Source organism: Piliocolobus tephrosceles, chromosome 10, assembly GCF_002776525.5.
Source record: "Piliocolobus tephrosceles isolate RC106 chromosome 10, ASM277652v3, whole genome shotgun sequence".
Lineage (NCBI taxonomy): Eukaryota > Metazoa > Chordata > Mammalia > Primates > Cercopithecidae > Piliocolobus > Piliocolobus tephrosceles.
The window spans coordinates 36,800,035-36,816,390 of record NC_045443.1 but is presented as its reverse complement, the minus strand read 5'-3'; the positions used below and the strand labels follow the sequence as shown (position 1 = coordinate 36,816,390).

Genomic DNA, 16,356 nt, shown 5'->3' with positions numbered 1-16,356 from the left:
AACTGCCTCTCAAGGAAAGGAGCCGTGGTGATAGTAGTGTTTTTGTAGCAATGACAAATAGCTCTCTTAAACTGATTGTATATAAGAAATAATGAGCAGCAAAAAGGGGTGCACAGTATTGATGTGAAACCTGTTGATTAAATCCAGAATTGAAGAAATCAGCAAGTAAATAATGTAGAACTGATGCCTTGTCTGATAAAAAAGGTTACGTGCCAAATGATTAGATTTTAAAACATGAGATATTTGTTAGATGAATAATAATAATAAAACTATTGAAGGAAACCACTTCCTATAGAAACTAGGCACCCTTCTGTCCCTTTTTTTCCAAACACAGTCCTAATTAATTCATATATTCTGTATTTCCATGGTAGCAAGATAGCATCTGTAGATGCTGGTAATTTAGCAGTTGCTAATGGATTATAATAAAAGGTACTATTACAGAAATGTCAGCTGTTATACTGGAGACCATAGTTCAGGAGACTTTTCTTTTTTCTCTGACTTAATTTCTTTATATTTCTTGATATATTTAAGGTGCATGTAGTTTTCACCCAATTTTTCTTTATTGAATGGATTCAAAAGAGAGATAAATTTGTTACTAAATACCACTAAAAGTATTGCTTGGAAGCATTTAATGAATAAGTATAATGTGTAATTGCATTCATTAAGCTATATATGTTTTCTTAACAAGAAGACCCTGTGGTCAGCTCTTGATTGTTCAGATGCTGTCTAGCTCTTTCTTTGTGACTTGTTTTTGGACCATATTCCTGCTGTTTTTACCTCTCATCAGTGAATGGATGAGAAAAAACAAGAGAACTCAACTTAATTAGTTTGATATTTATCAGCTGTGTCTATGATAGCATTTTTTTTTTTTGTAGAGTACATTATTTTTAAATTTATGGAAAAATGTATAATTCTGAAGGTTAAATTTTCTGTGAAACAAAATATTTGTTCACCATGATAAGAATGAACAATTTGCTTTTCTCATTCCCTGGCCATCTTGGTGGCTGTTCATGGTTGGGGGCCATCTGGTACCTAAGCCAGGAAGATGATGGTGGCAAAAAAGATGAAAAAGTCACTGGAGTTGATCAACTCTAGGCTCCAACTTGTTATGAAAAGTGGAAAGTACGTGCTGGGGTACAAGCAGATTCTGAAGATGATTAGATAGGAAAAAGCAAAATTGGTCATCCTCACTAACAAGTGCCCAGCTTTGAGGAACTCCCCAGTAGAGTACTATACCATGTTGGCCCAAACTGGTGTTCATCACTACATTGGTAATAATACTGGACTGGGCACAGCATGTAGAAAATACTACAGACTGTGCACACTGGTTATCATTGATCCAGGTTATTCTGATATCTTTGGAAGCAGGCCAGAAGATACTAGTGAAAAGTAAACCATGCAAAATAATTTTTCCTTAGTAAAACTTGTCAGAGGTATATGCCTGTAATCCCAGCACTTTGGGATGCTGAGGTGGGATGATCACTTGAGGCCAGTAGTTGGAGACCACCCTGGGCAACATAGTTTGACCCTGTCTCTATAAAAATAAAACAAAAAATAAATAACTGGGCATAGTAGTGGTTGCCTGTTGCCCCAGCTACTCAGGAGGGGCAGGTAGTTTCTTGAATCTAGGAGGTTGAGGCTGCAGTGAGCCAAGATTGCATTAGTGTGCACCAGCCTGGGTGACAGAGTGAGACCCTGTCTTCAACAAGAAAAAAAGAATAATCTATTTTCACCAGAAGCAACCTGTCTATGGGATTAAACAGTGAAGAAGAAAGAAGAGAAAAAGTAAATAGAAAGATTGGATTTTATGCTGAATATTCTTTGACTAATATAAAGTTTGGGGAGACAGAAGAAACATGCAGTTGTATGTGCTTTAATATTTCTGTAGTCCTGAATAGATGTGTAATAAATTAGTAGTTTCTGCAGTCCTGAATAGACGTGTAATAGTAATACTAATTAGTATTAGTAGAATGATGAAAACAAAACTGAGTAGAAAGCTATATGTTTAGGGAGATGGCAGAATGGTATTAGAAATTAACACCAATTACATAGAATTAGCATGTCTGTGTATATAAAATGGTTTAAAAGGATTTGGAAACAATATTAACCATGTTTGCTATGTTTAAATAATATATTCATTTTATTACTGAAGAGTAAAGTTCTTTCAAATAAACATGGTTCTTAGATACAAAATACATTATTAACAACAGCAACAGAGTGAGACCCCATCTCTACCAAAATAAAAAATTAAAAAATTAGCCAGGCGTGGTGGCGCGTGACTGTAGCTACTCGGGAGGCTGAGGTGGGAGGATCACTTGAGCCCAGGGGTTCAAGGCTGCAGTGAGCTGTGATTGCACCACTGTACTCCAGCCTGAGCACAGCGGAAGACCCTATTGCTTAAAAATAAATAAGAATTTATGTAGTAAACTAGCACTTAGGCTTTCCTCATGCATCCTATACATTAGCTAACTGAATCCTAAAGCCTCTTGGTATCACCCCCGATTTACAGTTTTGTACACCGGGAACCAGATAAAAGTCATTTTCCCATGGTTACATATGAAGTGTAAGTGGCAAAGCTGCAACTCAAATATTGTTCATTATTGAAATTCAAACATGTTCTGTCTATATGACACATAACATGTATGATTTACTTTGAATTTATTTAATTTCCCTAAGAATAGTAAAACTAAGTCTTTAAGATTTATAAATCTCATAATTTGAGAAAAAAAGCTTTGTGTCAACTTTGAGATTTAGCTTTTGATAGTTATGTGGTTCTGATATCTTATCATGAAGACTTCATTTTCCTTTCATTGACTTCATTTTAACTTGCAAGCTTAGTTCATGAAACTGCCTGACAAGCCCAAAGCAATCTTCTGCTTCTTATGAACAAACTCATGAGTCTTTCTTCTCCATAGGAGTACATTTACTATAGTATGCATCATCATAATTATGTGTTTTTATTAATTGTACTTTTTTGTCTCCAGCCACATCACTTGGTTCCTTGTATTTTACATTTTATGTGTAGGCATGGCATTTTATTCTGGGTTGTGTTAAACATTTTCTGAATAAGTGATGGATTATTATTGCTTATTTATATCTTAATTTTACCTCTAGAACATAGTGGGACATCTTCTCCTAGTGAATATTTATTAGGCGGAGTCTGAAGGAGCTGATAGTCTTTAATGCTTTGTCCCTTTCTTTAAAAGTGCATGTTATTTCTCTGACCAGACATTGATGTACTACTCAATTTTCCTTTAGGATAGTGATATTTTAGATAAGTGGAACTAGCAGGAATATGTGTGGGTTTGTTTTATGGCTAGCTTTGGGGCCATTTACTAAATGTTATACTCAGTACAGTTTGCTCTTTCGCTCCTTGCATTATACATCATGAGATGCAGGCCTGAAGATTTCTGGGTGACCTCTTTGCCTGGAGAGGGTGGTAGGTTCCAGGGACTCCAAGTTAAATTTGTAAATATTTAATCTCAAACCTCTACATTTAGTTACTTTGATTAGGATGCTCCGTTTAATATATGTGTGTTTTCTTAGGTTGTTTTGAATGTGTAAGTTTTCTAAAGCTTTTTGAAGAGTGTGCCAAGTATAAATACTTTTAGAGGGACTGTTTAGCCACATAAACATGAATGTTAGGATTAGACAGTCTTGCCATTTACTGACTGTGTGACCTTGGGTGTTTTGTCACGCTGGTTGTAAAATGGGGCTAACAATACCTATTTCAATGTGTTTTTGTGAGATTTTGAAATAAAACACGTTTGTAAAACCTTCCTCATGGTAGGGTATTTAAGAAATTATTGCTTAGCTCCTGACTCACCTTATCTCCATTGTGGTCACATTTTGTAATGAAGTATCACAATAGAATATTCGTATCCTCTGAAAATAGCTAGCCCATTGGGTCACTTCAGGTTGTGATGGAGAAGTTACAAGGTATCCAAGCCATGTAGAACATTTATAGAGTCTTAGATGACAGCTAACAATTTTTGTTTGATTGTTTGTTTCTTTGAGACAGAGTCTCACTCTGTTGCCCAGGCTGGAGTGCAGTGGTATGATAGCAGCCCACTGCAGCCTCGATCTCCTGGGCTCAAGTGATCCTCTTGCCTCAGCCTCCTGAGTAGCTAGAACTACAGACATGCACTACCATGCCTACCTAGTTTTATTTATTTATTTATTTATTTATTTATTTATTTATTTATTTATTTATTTATTTATGTAAAGATGAGGTTTCACTATGTTTCCCAGGCTGGTCTGGAACTCCTAAGCTCAGGCAATTCTCCTGGCTTGGCTTTCCGAAGTGTGGGGATTATAAGATAGTTGTGAGCCACCATGCCTGGCAACAATAGTTTATAAAAGGGCAGATTGTGCAGGGTGGCAGAGAGATTTGAGTAAGTTATTAACATAGCCAGAATAATCCATAATTATTGTGTTCTCTCAACAGTTTATTTTCATGTCGATATTCCTGTTCAGGTAGCCCCCTGTGGACTGGAGTTACCTTCATTTTGCTTTCTGGTCTCACTTAAATATTGCTGCTCTATCTTTGCATTTTTTAGTATCTAAAATTTAAGCTTTTCAAGATAAGTATAACTTTCTGGTATCATTATATATAATATTTGCTGAATGAATTAGAAATAAAAAACTGGGATTGTTTTGCTGCGTCACTTAATTTTAAGGATATCAATATTTAGTTTTTAAATGCTCCTTTTAATCAGTATTATTCCGTTTTAAAAAAAATTTTTCTTTGAAATGATCAATTTTTAGATTGGATTTTATTTGATAAGATTTGATTTAATTAACCATCAGTTACAGGTTTTTGAAGGATTTCTAGTACTATAATAATGATTCACTGTGATTTTTGCTGTTGTTTCTCACCACTAACACTTAGTCTTTTGTGATAGCCTTGAACAGCATCCTTGATGGAAACAGTAACAAGTTTGATGAAATATTTTGCTCTATTTGTTATGGTGGCAAGTCAATCTACTGATCTTTTCCTATGAGATGTAGCTTGCTTGTGGTAGATTCCAATTTTGGTAATTGTAAGAAGGCAGAAGAACACTGTGGGACACCTAAATGAAGTTTCCTTGATTTTAAAAAGAATTTCCTTGCACTGTGGGAGTCTCTTAGTCTCTTTCAGAGATTATTGTCATTTTTGTTCTTTCGTCAGTAAGTAATGACTCCACATTAGGTGTTTTTATTTACATTGAAATATATCAAAATAATGATTACTATTTATTTTTGAAACTTATATGTTAAAAAGTTAAGACCACTTTCTTGTGACAAACGGATTAGGGATATATGTGTATGTATGTGTGAGTGTACATATTAATATATATGTACACACAGTACACATAATATAGTATATATATTTTAGAGACAAGGCTGTCTCTCTTTGTCACCCAGGCTGAAGTACAGTGGTGCGATTATAGCTCACTGCAGCCTTAAACTTGTGGACTCAAGTGATCCTCCTGCCACAGCTGCCTGAGTTGCTGGGATCACAGGTGTGTACCACCATGCTTGGCTAATTTTAAAAAATGTTTTGTACAGACAGTTTCTTACTGTGTTGCTCAGGCGGATCTCAAACTCCTGACTTGAAGTGATCCTCTCACCTTGGCCTCTGAAACTGCTGGGATTATAGGCATGAGTCATCATACCATGCCTGGCCATATATTTTATATTTTAAATGATTTTTATAATTGGTACTGAAGAATTCTCATTCAAAAATCACTGGAGAAAAATAATTCGAAGTTTGATATATTTTGTGTAAGAACGGATGTTTGGTTTTTTAAAAAAGTGAAAAATAGTTAATGGGATTATAGTCAACATTTTTCTGGGGTAAGCTGAATAAAACATGAAGTCAAGTCTTTAACATATTTGGATTTGCACACCTTAATTAGCCCGTCCTCTATGACTTTCTTGTTGGAGTCATTATTCCAGTTATAAATAGCCCCCGCTTGGTCATCCAAATGAACGTGCATGGCAATTGTCATTTCATTGCTATGGCAATTTTGCAATTAGTGTGGTAGTTGCTGGCACACTTCTGGGCAAGGCTTTTGAATCACTGACTTGGAAGTGGAAGAATAAAACTGCTTTCACAGCTGCTGTGTGATTCTGAATAGAGACATAGCAGCTGCTTTTTTTTTTTTTTTTCTTCAGTTTTTTTACTAATTTAGAGGTAGGCATTATGCTTCAGTGAGTTGTTGCCAGGAATGTCTCCTTGTTCCCCTGTCTGTCAAAGGAAAACTAATGTGGATTTCAAGTAAATATTGGGGCATGGTGTTTGTGAAAGAAAGTAGTCCTGTAACTGGTTTTTCTGTCTATCCTTTATCTTCAAAACGGAAATGTCACAAGTTGTGGAATAATCAGTAACTGACAAATAAACTTCACTGGGAGATTTTTAGTTATTGAAATGTATGGATTTGTCCCATTTCTAGGGATAAAATAAAAAGTTGATTGGAGGCATTAATGAAGGCGTATGTATATAAAATAAGCTGTAAAATAGGTACCAGAAAAATGGTATTTATAGAATCATTAATGAAGGGGTATCTATATAAAATAACTTGTAAAATAGATACTGGATAAATGGTATTTATAGAAGCATTAATGAAAGGGTAGCTATATAAAACAACTTGTAAAATAGATACCAGAAAAATGGTATTTATAGTGGCTAGCCTGCTATTACCTTTTTTGGTCAATGTCACTTAAAATGTGAGTTATAATGGCTCCGTATTCTTCCATCACTAAGTTCTCATAAAGATAGATAAAGCAGAATAAGTAAATCAGTCTTTCAAAAGGAACACTTTTCTCTAAATTTAGAGCATAATTAATGTTAATGTCACCCTCGAATATTTTAGGAAAATTTTCTCCTACAGCTTTAATTTGGGTGTTTATACTAAACCCTTTAATTTTTTTTCTAATAGCTTAGTACTTTTATTTTAAACATGGAAACTCAGTGTGATTTTCATCTAGAAATATGGAAGCTTATACAATGCAGTAAAACTTAGTTTAGCCATTGATTTCTCTTCTGGAAATACTCCTAAAATATCTTAGAGTGTTAACATTTTAAGTTACAAACGTCTTCTATTTTTTTCCAGATAGTCCTCAGATATATATGCTTTTTTTTCTGTTTTTCATTATCAGCAAATAATTAGTATTTCTTTACATCAGTATCCATGTTCACAAGTGATGGATCTTTTGAGGTTTTGAGATTTTTTTTCCCCTGAAGCTACAAAAATAAGAACATAATAAATTTAGTGTTTTTCATGAATAATAATCTTGATTTCTGCTCAGGGGACTACCCTCTACCATCAGCTAGGGCAGATTAAATTGAAGATTGCAGGATTTCTGATTATAAAACCGTGGCCTCACAAGACCACCTATCTTATCTCTTAAAAACTTTAAATAAGCTTAATTTTGACATGTATTTTTTAACCCATCAATTTTTAACAGTTGACTTTTGTGTATAATAAGAAATAGGGGTTCAATGTTATTTTTTTACACATGGATACCCAGTTGTCTCACCACCATTTATGAAAAGGTCCATCTTTTCCTCCCGATCTACAGTAGCTCTTCTGTTGTATGTCAAGAACTGATGTGTGGGTGTGTCTCATTCTGGGCTTTCTATTCTGTTCTAATGGTCTTTCTTTTTCTGTGTATACTGTGTTTATTATAGTAGCATTATAGTAAATCTTGATATGGAGAAGGAGAAGTCCTCCTTTATTTTTCAAGAGTAGTGACTCATCTTGGCCCTTTGTCCTTCCAGCAAAGTATCAACTTTTAAATTTCCTTTTTTTTTTTTTTTGGATTGTCAAATTTGAAAGCCCCCACAAATTTATTTGGGTTTTGATGTCAACTGTATTAAATCTGTATATCAACTTGGAAAGTATAGTCATCTTTTGATGTTCATGGGGGATTGGGTTCAGCACCCCACTTGTATGGACACCAAATTCTGTGGACCTTCAAGTCCCTTGTATAAAATGCTGTAGTATTGGCATATGTCCAACACCTGTGCTTCAGTGCACCTTAAATCATCTCTAGATTACTTGTAGTACCTAATACATTGTAAATGCTATGTGCATAGTTGTTACACTGTATTTTTAAAACTCTATTATTTTTTATTATTGTGTATCTTCCCCAGAATGATCCTCTATGTTTCCAGTTATGTTTTTTGCCTCAGTGTTTATGTTGTATGGATTAATATGGCTATCTTCACTTTTGTTTAGACTTTTCTCTATTCATGTTTTTTTATCCTTTTGCTTTTAGTCTTGTTCCTGTCATTTTAAGTTATGTTTCCTGTACAAGACTAAAGTATAAACTTTAAGTCCAGGCTGATTGCTCTTCTTTTTACTTGGTACATTTGATTCATTTATACATATTAGATCTACCATTTTCTGTTGCCTTTTCTTTCCCAGCTTATTTATGCTTCTTTTTCTCTCCTTTTTGCCTTTTTGAATTGCCTTGCATGTGTGTATATATATATTTTTCATACAATTTTTTCTCAAGTAGTTTGGAAGTTATATTTGCATATATTTTTAGTAGTTGCCACTGAAATTTTACTCATACATATTTAACATAACAAAATCTGAAATTACATAATATCTTTATCCTTATTCTGAATAATATATGCAACTTAAAGCACATTAACTTTCTTTAACCTTCTCCCAATTTTAGTTCTATTGTTGTCACGTCTTTTGATTCTCTTTTCTTGAGTTTGCATTTATACACCACAAGATACTGTTAATGACTTTAAAATTTATTTTCTACATTTTACCATTTTCTATGCTCTTGATTTCTTCCTGCATCTTTATTCTTGCACTACCCATTTGGGATCATTGTTTATCTAAAATACACTTTCAGAATTTCCTTATTTAGGGATTTTGCCCTTGTTCTTGAAAGATATTTTTTTCTGTTGGACTGGAAACATAAGTTGATTGTGCAATGAAGATACTATTTTACTGTTTTCTGGATTCCATTATTACTGCTGAAAAGTCAGCTGTGGTTTAATGAAGAAATTCTATCAGCAGTGAGAATATTGAGTATGCTGAAAATAAAGTGATTATTTCTTGTTTCCTACTTTTGTATTTAAAACCAAAACAAAAACTAAAGCAAAAAACAACCCAATATACATGGGAATTTTCCTTTCTGCTTTGATTTCTGATCCCTTTCCATAAGTATGAAGATAAACACACAAGCTTAAGGTTGAGCATACCTAAAGAAAGGAAACCTTAGGATTTTGGGGATCCTTTACAACTTGCCACGACAAATGTAACAAAAGGAGGTTTTTAAGTTTTTGCATTTACTGCTACTTATTTAAGTAGTTTTCATCAAGTTAAAGTTAGCCCTTTGAAAATCAATGTAAATTATCTTCAGCCATATACCTATCATACATTATTTACTTGTCATCTATTCATCATCCTTCCACATCTGTCTGTATGTCTGTGATACTGTGAGCTATCTATCCATCCATCCATCCATCCATGCATGCATGCATCCATCCATCCATGCATGTATCCGTCCGTCCATCCATCCATCCATCCATCCATCCATCCATCCATCCATCCATCCATTGCTACAGATTTTCATCCACAATTTCTGGCTTACAAGTCCCATAGCCCTTTGTTACAGTCTTATAAAAAATAATATCGGGGCCCTTTGGGCCTCGGAAGTAGGATCAGGAAACAGAATCTATCCCTCCCTGACCTTCTCTTGATCTTCTTTCACTGTCCAAGACAGGACTCTAATCTTCCATTGTGGATTATAAGGCCCGCAGTCCAGAGAGGGTCCTCCCCATACCCTTGGAGGAAGAAATCCCACACAGAAGGGTCAAGAAGAATCCAACAGGCCTTTCTGGGTTTCCTCATTCATTCTGTTAGTGTAAGATCATACCCTTTTTGTCTGATCACATTTTGACATGGTTATCCATGCTTCAATCATGCCTTTTCAATGAAGTATCCATAAAAGGCCCAAGAAACTAGCTGAACACATGGAGGTTCCTGGAGGGTGGCACATTCAGGAAGGGCATGGAAGCTCTGTGCTCCTTCCCCGTACATTGTCCTATGTATTTCTTCATCTATATCCTTCATTATGTCCTTTAGAACAAACCAGTAAACAACTTTCCCTTAGTTCTGTGAGCTGCTCTAGCAAGGAAATCAAACCTAAAGGGGGAGTTTGGGAACCTCAACATGAAACTGATTGGTCAGAAGTTGATTGTTGTGGTGTGAGAGCAGAGGAAAAACAGTTTAAGGTTTTCCATACTCAATGTGTATCTGTTTTATCTATCTATGTGTCTGTCTTTTCTATCTATCATCCAGTTTTCTATCTACTTCCTCTGTCTCCTCTGGCATAGGGTGTTGAGTCTGTATAAATGAAATGTATTGAAATGTGCCATTAGCATACTTGTAGATGGAGAGTTTATAAAATCTAATAAAAAAGGATAAGACAGTGGAGCTATGTGTTTTACAATCAAATCATTGAGGTAAAGTATGAGTGGCAGCAGTGCCAAAAGTTTTATTACCTCATCATATGTCAAAGGAAATCACTACCTCTATTCTGGCTGTATCAGTGTCTTAGAGTTACTGCAGCAGAAATAAGTGATAATGCTGGCATTCATGCCAGCTAATTTGTGCAAGAGCTAGGCTCTGTTGGCTGAGTCACAGCTGCCACTAGATCTACAAGTAGAATGAAAAGACGTGCCATGGAGAGTATTAGCCATGGAGAGTAATGCATGGGTTTCTTTTAATCAGTTTGTTCTAAAGCCAGCCTAAGAGAGATGATACTGCCCTTTTCACAGTCATTTGACTTGTTCATGAAGTATTTGTCATGTAATGTGGAGTCTATTTTTCAGTATATTATGAGCCACAGTTACAGCATCTTGCATCTTGCTTATCACTCTTCATAAGTGTTAGGTAGCTATATAATCTTTTTCAGCCCTACAGGAAAAAGTTTGTTCAAATGTTGTAAAATGTTTCACCATAATTAGTGCCTGCCATTTCAAAGAACTAAGCAATTTGGAGTTATGTGTATATAGCTGGTTTACTGAAGAACCAAATATGAAATTGGTTAAGTCCATTAAAACAATTTTGGCTACATGGTAAAGAGAATCGAATGACCTTCCCTCTCTCTTTTTTTTTTTTTCAGTCCATTCCCTTTTATCTTTAGTGAGATCTAGCTTTATGGTGAAAGCCAGGTGATACAGAACTACAGCTCCAAAAAACAGACTTTTTGTTTCATTTTAGGATGGCAGTTTCCTCATTGCTCTGTAACAAACTTTTCTATTTTCTAATTTAGAAGTATCTTGGAAGATCAAGTGCAAAAGGTATGCATGTAGAAAATAATTCCCTATTTTGTAGTTATAAAATAAGGGAAAGTGAAGGTTAATTTGGCTGTGTTTTTCCTCAAACATTGGAAAACTGACTGTAGTTAGAGGACTATGATTGCCATGGATTATCATTGAAGACCCTGGGAAAACAAGTTATGTGACATTGTTTGTAGATCTTAAAGACATGCCTTTTTCTTCTGCATGTTTACTTGGTTAAGATTTTACTATATATTTATATGTAATATATATAATATATATATAGCAAATTATCTATCTATCTATCTATCTATCTATCTATCTATCTATCTATCTGTCTATCTATCTAGAGAGAAATTTTCAAGTGTAAGCAGCAGAGGGACATTTATACACCCTAGATGGAAAGATAATATTAGAAGTGGTTGATAAAGATAGTATCTATTGCTGAGTGACTTTTATTATTTTTACCACTTAAAAATTCAAAGGCCAGGACCATTCAGTCTAAGTTTCAGACACAGGAAATAATTAGCAGAGATCTTTGGTAATTAAGGTGGACATTATGTTGCTCTATAATCTGTGCCTCTTTGAACGCTGAAAAAATAAGTAGAAATTTTTGTTTAAAAATTATTCAGGCATAGTGTTCCAACTAAGTGAAATTCTTAGCCATTGTTATCACATGCTACAACAGAAAAAGATTAGTTAGTGCTTTGAAGTGGTTATCAGAGAAGTCAAGAAATTCTACCAATGTAGCTCAAGAAATATGTTACTTACAACTAGGAAAATAGAACCATTGGAAAAATGGTTAAGGAGACACTCAGCAGTGTACTTATTTACCTGGATTTCTGTAGTCCAAATTAAGTAAAATATTAAATAAAACACTTGAGTCACAATAATTTTCCCTCAAATATCTGTAGTTGTTGCTGTATGTCATTTCATGTTATCTGCTTTTTATTTGTTGACAAGATGTTTTTTCTTCCTGCTCCATCCATAAAAATTTTTTAAATCAATTTTTATTAACCTTGCAAATTAGAAAATTGTATAGGATGTTTCCAGCTTTAGCACCTATACCTGAGCTCATTTATTTTTCTTATAATGGTTTCTTTCTTAACAATATATTTTATCATTGCAATTTCCTTTGCTTTCTGATCATGGAGAGCATATTAAATTGACGTTCTATACTTCTGATTCAGACTTCACACAGCTTCATTTCTACTTTTTACTGTGTACAGAATGGGGTTTACTTTTGTTATTATTTATGTATTCTGCTATTAAATCCGTGTGTTTTTACAGTCCTTCCGTGTGCTACTCATTTCCCTTTTTAATTTTAGCCTATTGTCTTGTGATTTGATTCCCTCTTCTTGGTTCTTCGTTTCTGCTTTGTTTTTATTTTTATTTTTTTGAGACCCTTTTGCCTTCTGGGTTCTACTTTGTAGGCAAGGTCACGTTATCTTATATTGAAGAACAGCTTAAAAAATCGGGGGGGGGGGAGGACTGTGTTCATTTATTATTTTGCAACTCTAGTGTTTCCTTCAATAGTTTCTTCTATTTTACTCCTCAGCCCTTTATTGCATGAGCATTTCTACAACTAAATTCTAGTCCTGGGCTAGTCATATTCTGTACATATTTCTTGTGCATTTCATTGACACCTATGCAATTATCATCTGTATTCAGGTGATTCATATCCTTTTAGCTCTGATTTAGGCCACACTGTTGTTCTTAGAACATTTGCCTGTAGATGTCACATACAGTTAAATATGATGAAGCACCACTTATGTTGCTGCTTGTTAAATTCACTGCCTTGGGGAAAGCATATTGATTTCTTATTAACCTTTGTGCATTCCACTTTTCAGGTGGAAACACATACTGCTTCTGCTTATGTAGCACTTCATACAGTGATCTTTCTCATATTTTTTATAACCTCTTAAATCTATTTTAGGAAATTTCTTGAATATCAATTTCTTTTTTTGCCATCACTTCCTGTCAAGAAATTGTTTCTTTCTCTGTGTTCTTCCCTGGCCTTTCTCACCCAGTGTTGTTCTCTTTATAATACTACTATTATGATACTAAACTTAAATTTAATTTAATTGATGAACATTCTGTCCAAAAAGCAGAACTTACTTCCAATATCTGAAAGCTACAGGCTTTCCATTCTAATGTGTATGTAAGAATCTAGTATGGAATAAAAAGGGAATGGTTACATAAGTGATATCTTAGTATTGGAAATTATACTGTTATTTAAAATGATTTTGTACTATAAGGATGCCAAACCAGGGTTTGTTGTATGTGGCTCTGTAGAGATGTGTTTTGTTTGGCTGTTTTTTTGTGTGGTTTTTTTGGCCTGTGGAGTGTGTTGTGCCTTAGTTGTTATGCAAGCAGCTTAATATCTTCCACTCAGTTGGTCTTCTGTATTAGTGGTACCTGCCTAACTTATGTAACAAGTTTGAGACCCTTTGAGTATTTTAAAGAGAAGGAAAGTGCAGTATCAGTGAAAAACTATAGATTTGTAGAAAAAATACTGACAGTTATAAACAAATTTAAACAGTGGTTATCTATGGGTGATTCAGGTGATTTTTATTCACTTTACTTCTTGTCTGTAGTTTCCAAATTTTCCCTATTGAATATCATTAAGGATATTGATAAGGATATCATCAATTTAATCAGTTAAAACCAATCAGTTAACACTAGTTTAAAAGAATATAGTTTTGTGTATGCATTCCATAGTACTAATCAATAACTTTTCACTAATCAATACCTTACTCTATGCCCTTAGGCTTGACACTTAGGCAATTTATAGTACAGAAGATATGTGAAATCTGATCATTCCATTAACAGGCTTGTAGTCCTGCTTGGAGAGACAAATGTGATACAGGCTGTACTGAGATGTTACCAGTGAAAAAGGACATAGACAGAGAGAATATTCTCAAGCAGTCTAACAGAAGTAGCCATTTTAGGCCATGGGAGACTGCAATGAGTTGAAAGCCTGATGACATGTTTGTAATACTATGTTAAGAGCTCTTTAAGTCTGTAGACCATTGATGCTGCTAGTTATTTCTATAGAGAGAATCTTTCTTATAACCTGACTCTTCTGTTGCAGGCATTTTATGTTGGTATTTTGTGCAGTTTGAAGTTTCCTAGCATCTTTTCTGAGTGTCCTAAGCCTTATGAGAAAAAAGTAGAATTCTAGATTGTTAACAATGTAGTAACCGTAGATACTTGACTGTTTAGAAAAATGTAAACATATCAGCCCTGAGGAAGACAGCCAAACCAAAACAACTACAGCGAGGGATACTGATTCCTTTGACAGATTCTGTTTCTTTTTATTAAAATTATTTCTTTAGAGATGATAAAGCAATAATTTACAAAATGAAATTAGAACATCATAATCCTTCTTGTTCAAGAAGCATTATTATTAAAAGGTAGCTTCATGTGCTTCTTAGAAGCTAATTAGTTGCTGCCTGGCTTATCATGCTGAGAGACAGCTGTGATTCATGGGTATTTATCCATCACAACAGGATTTTCTAATGGTATTTGGTTATGAAATTATTTATACTTCTGATTTAGGCCTTTAAAAGGACTTCCAGCCGTTTTTGAAAGCCAACTTCTGCACTCCAGAGCGTTTTGTGCTGTTGAGATGGTGACTCAGCTTGGCAGCAAGGTATTGTGTGAATCCGGTCACACTGCGGTGTCTGAGATGCAGTTTTCTGGTGAAACTTCTCAAGCCAAGTGTGATAATGAGTGTTCATTGATGGAGGTCTTATAATTTTGTAGGAAAGTTTCTAAGAAACTGAGCTTTTAAAAAATATTTTGAAATAACACCAACATGGATTTTTGTGGTTGTGTTTACTGTAATAAGCTGTTAACAGGAATTTATACCATTATATTCCTTATGTTAATTTCAATGTATGAGTTTAGTATGGACTATTAATAACTTGTTTTTTCTTTATCAGACATTTATTTTATTTGTTTAGTGATTAAAATAGGAAAGAAAGCAAAATCTCTTCGTAGAACGCTCCTGCACTTTAAATATTTAAATCATATTTAAATGTTATTCATTACATTCATTTTTTAAAGCACCTGACTCTTCATTTTGAATATCTCAAATCATCATCTTTGAGTTATAGTACCAGAGCAAAAATGTGAGCCTTGATATATTTTCTTTCTTTAAAACAGATATTAGGTAAATAATGGGGGAAGTTTTTGCTCATTTATTTGAATATTTCTGGGGTTTATATAAATTGAGGACGGAATTACACAGATACATAATAGTGATTTGAGACAGACGCTAAAGATAAGCAGTAGTTTTACTTAACCATCTCTCCTTAATTGGAATAATGAGCTATGTCAAGGGACAAAATTCCATTTGTTTTCCCAAAGTGGAAAGTAGATTTTGGGGTGACAAAGCCTTCAGGTCCAAGGTTTTTGAAAAGTGAGCTCTATGTTTAGAAATCCATAAATTATAGTTTGCATGGGTTGCTTTTATTAATAGCAAGGTGTTAACAGGCCCTGTGTTTCACATGTGTGTATTGTACAGACGTGAGTAGACCGAGCACGGATCCTCCTACTTTTCCAGTTTCATAAAGCAGTTTTATGGTTTAAACTTGTCTAGTCCCAAATTATACAATTAATCATACTCAGTTTTCGTTTTTCTTACTAATTGTTCCAAGCTCTTTAACATGATGTCTGGTGGCAGTAAGTCACTTAGCAAGCAATAGGGGCAGGGAAGACAGAAGACTCTTCTGCTCCTAGAAGTTTATGTATGCTAGTCAAAGTAATAAGGTCAAAAATAAAATGTTTCTGAGACATTTCCAAAGGATCACATAGGCATGACACCCAGCCCTTGAATGGCAAAGGTTAGGGGACCTAGATCTGTGAGACCCATTTTGACATTAACTTGCCATGTGACTTTCTGAAAATCCCTTTATATTTGTCTGTGGGGCTGGGCTGCTTTACCTTTCATAGGGGGATAATAAATTATATCTGTCCCACCAGCCTGTTTATAGAATTATTTATTTATTTATTTATTTATTTATTTATTTATTTATTTATTTATTTATTTATTT

At 34.4% G+C, this 16,356-nt stretch overlaps 1 protein-coding gene and 1 pseudogene across 1 annotated transcript in view; both read left to right on the top strand.

The window, feature by feature from the left end:
* SLC2A13 (solute carrier family 2 member 13) overlaps window positions 1–16,356 on the top strand; it is a 379,496-nt gene that overhangs the window by 40,535 nt on the left and 322,605 nt on the right. The gene's annotated exons all lie outside the window — the stretch shown is intronic.
* Window positions 1,046–1,393, top strand: LOC111520229 (annotated as a pseudogene).